The sequence below is a fragment of the Aotus nancymaae genome, unplaced genomic scaffold, assembly GCF_030222135.1.
Source record: "Aotus nancymaae isolate 86718 unplaced genomic scaffold, 86718_ANA_hifiasm-v0.15.2.pri h1tg000006l, whole genome shotgun sequence".
NCBI lineage: Eukaryota > Metazoa > Chordata > Mammalia > Primates > Aotidae > Aotus > Aotus nancymaae.
The window spans coordinates 65,317,707-65,324,562 of record NW_026988417.1 but is presented as its reverse complement, the minus strand read 5'-3'; positions in this window follow the sequence as shown (position 1 = coordinate 65,324,562).

Genomic DNA, 6,856 nt, shown 5'->3' with positions numbered 1-6,856 from the left:
CAGAGGTTTCAGTGAGCCAAGATCATGCCACTGCATCCCAGCCTGGGCAACAAAGCAAGACTTTGTTTCAAAACAACAACAACAACAAAAATATTCTCCCTATTTTTGAAGATCTCCAAATATCCATCTAACCTTTCAGAAAAACTAAATGGAGCTAAAGCCAGTCAGTAAGACAGGATTTAGTCTCTTTAAGCTCTTTTCATATTATCATATGTGTGTATGGGAGATAGAGAAAGGGAAAGGAGAGAGGCAGAAAGTTAAAGATGGAGAAAGGGAGAGAAGAAGGAAAATGAGAGAGAATTTAATTAGAAGACTAATTTTTACTGCTATTTGGACTTTTATAAGCCTCCCTATCTATAGTCTCCATAACAATATCAAACAAATTTACGTTCAAGTCCTCTAGCTCTGCTACTTACAAGCTTGGAAAAGTTACTCAAGAGAGAAAATAGTTAATCTTCATTGTTTGAAAATATTAAGATAAAATATATAGCATAGTTATTTTGGTACTAATATAAACTAAGTACTCAATAAATTTTATCTATATGCTACCAATGAAAACTGTCATAATTATTGTTGTTATTATTATTTGAGACAGGGTCTTGCTCTGTTGCCCAAGTTGGTGTGCAATGGCACAACCATGGCTCACTGGAGCCACAATCTCCCAGCTCAAGCAATTTCCCACCTCAGCCTCCCAAGTAACTAGGACTATAGGCATTTACCAGCATGCTCAGCTTAAAAAAAAAAAAATGTAGAAATGGGATCTTACTATATTGCCCAGGCTGGTCTCTAACTACTTTTATTTTTAATAGGCTATAAATATTCTTGGTGGCTTCTGCTGCAAGAAAAAAGACATGCATTTTTTGAGTCTGTTCATATTTATTACCTTGATTAAAGAGCAACATTTAGAAGCCTCAAGTTCCTCTTTCAGGAAAAAAAAAATGCTTTCCAATTTTTGTTATTAGCTTTTAGATACAATTCAACAAAATATAGAATAGGAACTTAATTTTGCCAAGAATATACAATAAGGATTTATCCACAAACCATGAAAGAGAATGAATGTACGTTTCTGTGAGAATCTAGAAAAAAATTCCCATAGACTCTGCTACAAGTCATACAATGTGTAGAGTCTATTCTGTTTGTAGAAGGTAGAGTGTCCCTCTTCCTCCAGGGACCTCAAGGATTCTCTCGTGGGACCCTGAGGTAAAAGGCTGGATTTATTTATCTGAATAGATTCCAGTTCTACAAGACGTGCTTTATTTTTTATTTATAGGTAGAATGGTTAAGTTTTGATCAGCTTTTTCCAATAAATCTCTGGCAAATCAGTATGCCAACAAACACTTCCTTAGTTTCCTATGTTTACCTTAAATGGTATTTACTAAGTGACTGCACAAATGGCTTATAAAGACATTTTTAAGGGGCACTCAAGCAAATGTATGAATTTGGTTATTATGTTGACATCATGCAAAAAATCTTACAATGTACTAAGGACCAGGGAAGCCTACTTAAATTGAATGTTCAAAGCAATGTGTTTCTGAAGAAATGCTTTTGTCCATATTGATCATAAATCTGTTACCATTGTCTCTTTTATTGTACTTGCCCACCAGAAATGTGCTTTTGTTTTTCTTCATCTTAATCTAGATTAAGTTGATTTTGCTTCATAGCACTGCACCACTTGAATGCTTCCAAGATCAGAATTTCTCCAGCAATTTTTCTGTTGTTAAATTGGAGCATATCTTGCCACTGTGTTCTGACATTGAGTCTAACATGATGGCAATTTTCTGTAATAATTTTTATCACTAAGCTATAATTAGAGGAATCAGAAATTGAAATCATATAAATCTTATGCTGCTTAGATTATATCATGCACAGCTTTGCTCAGTTATCATTCCTATTTTTTAAAAATAAATAGAACTAAGGGATCACTCAGTCCTTGACAACAACAATTACTGAGCACTTGTGCAGTACTAGACTCTGTGACTGCAAAGATGAGCAAAGCCGCAGTCCTTGGCCTGGATTACTCACGGCATCACGGAATGGATTGAACAAGGAAATAAAAGTGATCATAGACTGTTTTTTGATTAATACTATATTGTAAGCAATTAAATAATCCAGTTTATTCTTTAATCCAAGCAGCAAAGAAACTTAAAGGGTGCAGGGGGTCACAAAATATAAATAAAAATTGTTGCTAATTCTATATGCTAAGAATGATGTAAAGTGTTTTAAATTTAATATTTTAAGTTATACCTATAGCAACATTATAAAACAGAGATCATTCTTAATTTATAAATGAAGAAACTAGGACTTCAGTAGTTTGCCCACAAGTAGCTTGCCCAAAATCACAAAGGTAAATTGGGAATCAGACTGAAGGTGTGGGGTAGCAATAGGAGAAAATGAACTAGGTTCCAACCTCTGCAATTGTTTATGGGTACAGAAGAGGAATAAAAATAAGCCACCAAAATAAGCACAGAAAGCACAGTAGTCACTCCATCCACTGTATCACATAGTTTGCTGAATTGTAACTTTCTGGTCTATCTCTCTTTTAAACCAGATCATGAGCTTTCTGAAAGCAACAACATTGTCATGCTCATTTTTCTATTTCTTTGCCATAAATTCTGCTCAAAAAATGGCTATAAAATAAATATTTAATGGCTATTGATTCAACCATTAAACATGCGTCGTATTTAGGAGCTACATTTCAAAACAGTCACTTCAAAGAGGCAATGCCAGTTTCAGAATGCCAGTTCTCAGCTCACAATTCTATTCTACAGTTAAACATAAGTGCAAAATTGAAATACAGCATATCAATTTCAAGTTTCACAGCAAAATAAATTGAAATTTCCTGCTGATATATGACAAGAATCAAGTTAGTTTAATTTTATATTTATTGCATGTAACATTCACTATGTTAAAAATATACTCAAAAGTTAAATATTTTTAAATGCATGATGTTAAGGCTTTAAATTTTTATAATACAAATGAAGACTACATATTTTTCCCATTCTCAATTCTCCTTAACACCATTTGCATTATAAAAGCATTGGCAACAAAAGCCAAAATAGACAAATGGGACCTAATCAAACTCCACAGCTTTTGCACGGCAAAAGAAACAGTCAATAGAGTGAATCGGCAACCAACAGAATGGGAAAAAATCTTTGCAGCCTACCCGTCTGACAAAGGGCTGATATCCAGAATTTACAATGAACAAAAAAAGATTTACAAGAAAAAAGCAAACAAGCCCATTCAAAAATGAGTGAAGGATATGAACAGATACTTTACAAAAGAAGACATACATGAGGCCAACAAACATATGAAAAAATGCTCATCATCACTGGTCATTAGAGAAATGCAAATCAAAACTACATTGAGATACCATCTCACGCCAGTTAGAATGGCGATCATTAAAAAATCTGGAGAAAACAGATGCTGAAGAGGATGTGGAAAAATAGGAACACTTTTACACTGTTGGTGGGAGTGTAAATTAGTTCAACCACTGTGGAAAACAGTGTGGCGATTCCTCAAGGACCTAGAAATAGAAATTCCATTTGACCCAGCAATCCCATTACTGGGCATATATCCAAAGGATTATAAATCGTTCTACTATAAGGACACATGCACACGAATGTTCATTGCAGCACAGTTTACAATAGCAAAGACCTGGAACCAGCCCAAATGCCCATCGATGATAGACTGGACAGGAAAAATGTGGCACATATACACCATGGAATATTATGCAGCCATTAAAAAGGAGGAGTTCACATCCTTCGTAGGGACATGGATGAACCTGGAAAACATCATTCTCAGCAAACTGACACAAGAACACAAAATCAAACACCACATGTTCTCACTCATAGGCGGGTGTTGAACAAGGAGAACACATGGACACAGGGAGGGGAGCACTATACACGGGGGTCTGTTGGGGGGAGGGGGGATAGCAGGGGGGTGGGGAGTTGGGGAGGGATAGCATGGGGAGAAATGCCAGATATAGGTGAAGGGGAGGGAGGCAGCAAGTCATACTGCCACGTATGCACCTATGCAACAACCTTGCATGTTTTTCACATGTATCCCAAAACCAAAAATGCAATAAAAAAATAAAATAAAATAAAATAAAATAAAAATAAAAATAGTCAGATTCAAATTTTTAAAAGGTTCCTAGAGCCAAGTAAATGTCTCTACAGTTATCTGTAGTTTGGGATTTTCTTATTATTCCCACTGTAATTTTGAATCCATCAATAAACATCAATTTACATATCAATTAACACTTTATTATACTATATGAATGAAGCAAGGACAAAAAAGACCTTTTTCTGTCTTAAATTACTTCACAGTGGAAGTAATGAAAGCCAACTCTCTGAGTCCATTTTCTGTTGCTATAACAGAATACTTGACATTGGGTAACTTATTATAAACAATGGAAATTTATTTCTTCTAGTTCTAGAGACAGAAGTCTGAGGTCAAAGGGCCTGCATCTGGTAAGGGACTTCCTGCTGTGTCATCCCACAGCAGAAGACAGAAGGACAGAGTATACAAGAGAGCAAGATTGAAAGAAAGCTAAACTCATCCCTTTGATCAGAAACCTACTTTCAATAACTAATCCATTCCCACAATAATACTATTAAGCCATTCATAAGGGAAGAGCCCTTACTACCTAATTACCACTTAAAGGTCCCACTTTTCAACATAGTTGCATTGGGGATTAAGTTTCCAACATATGAACTTTGAAGAACACATGTAAACCATAGCACCAACAAACTGAAAACATGAATGAGTTGCAACATAGTGAATATGGTAAAGGAAACCCAGGGAGACATAAAAGATTAGGCTTTGTGCCATTCTGGGCAGGTCATTTCACTTGGTAGCAGGCCTTATTCATTTATTGCATATAATAGACAAGTATTTTCTCATCAAATTTTAAGCCTTAATAGATTTCAAAAGAAGAGAAAGCCACAGAGCTATAGATATGGCTTTCCTATACTTTCCCAATTTACGCAGAGATGAAGCAGCAGTGTGACCCCAAGAATGGACATATGTGCTGGTTTCGAAGTTTGCCCTGCCAAGTCTCCTGGCAGTGTCACTCAGCTGTTAATATTAACTAACAGGGGAAACATTTCTGCCAGCCTCTCCTATTCTCTCTTTCACATCAAAACCTCTACTGACAATCCAGAGTGAGTTTACCAAATAGGCAAGACTTTTCTCAGTGGAGGGACAAGCTGCACTATACATCCTGATGTGGCCACATAAGTCACTAATTCATTCAGTATGCTACTATGTACCAGACCTGTGCTTGGTGCTAGAGCCATGGGGCACTGGTAACGCTTGCAGGGTATTTGAGGAATACAGACAACTAAACAGAAAATTACAGTATTACATTCAAGTTTAGAGAAATCAGGAAATGTTTCCCAAAGAAAGTAATAATATCCCACTAAACTGGGACCTGAACAAGTTGTTATAGATATGCCAGAAAAAAGAGATGTGTGGAAGAGAAAAAGAAAAAAACAAGATTACCTGGTCAGTGAAAAAGCATTCAAATCAATTACTTGATGTTAAAATAGAAGAGTCATTTAGCTGATTTTTTTTTTAATAGTCTGGTTTCAGTTTGGCAACAACTGTGTAGAAGCACAGGGGTAAGCATTAGGGAATACAGTGGTCTACAGTGAAGGGTACTACACACTAACAAGAGTATACCTTATGGTAAAAAGATGTATCCATAAACAAATGCCCACAGTGACATCAGCAGTAAGAAAGCATTGTACAGGATCCAGGGTTGTCCAGAACATGGAGTCTTTTCTGAAGACACAGGTTAGTTCACCTGCAGAGTCTCAGCTCAAACTCTTCCTGAATTGTTTAAGTGTCTTAATTGCTTAAGAATGTGGAGAATGGAAAAGGAAACAAAAGTATACCCATCACTTTATTATACTCTGGAATAGTCGGAAAAAATCTAAATTGATACCTATTTTAGAACTTGAACTCTCTTTTGTACTTTTGAATTACTCCCCAACTGACAGAGAAGTAGGGTGACAATATAATTAATTATTTGAACCAAGATGCTATTATGAGTTTAAAGAGTTGACATTAATAATTAGGCTGTTGAAAGAGAAAGGCAGTGGGACAAACCAAGGTATACGATCCTCTAGATATGAAAAGTTATTTGCAATGAATATGTAGTGGCAAAACCTTTAGACTTCCGAGAATCCATTTTAACTAGAACTAAACATTACCTAAAATCATATATTTTAAAGCATTGCTAAACTACATCCACATATTACTATACCAAGCCAAGATGATATCTAAATTCCACAACAAAGTCATCAAAGTCAAAAGTATAACGAAGTGTGCCAATATACAAGTCTCAAGCTGGATTTTGTTTCCCTACCTTATCAGGAAACAATCGTTGTTCTGTTAATTTTATGAAAAGTAAAAATGAATATGTTTAAAATGCATCATATTAAAATGTGTGCAATTACATAATTAGAAATGGTTAATTTTTCATGATTTGTCTATACTAACATCTATTTCTAAATTGTAGCTGACATTATTTATTTAATATATTCAAATAGATTGTATGCATATTAACATTATAATAAAAATCATTATATATATTTATGAATTAATGGCATCTTTAAACATGTTTAATTTGTTTTGGTGTAATATCACGAACCATGTTAGGCTTTCAATTTCATTTGCATTTTCAGTCCCTGGCTTGTAGATATCAAAGCTAAACCAGTCGTTATTGTAAAGTTGTTCATGTTTTAAATGTGTTTCATGGTTAGTTCTATTGCTGTAACCTCTTACAGCCAGAGCAGATCAGCCCTGGAGCACTATTAGCAGTGGTTCTAAAACAGGCTTTTTCTTTTCAAAT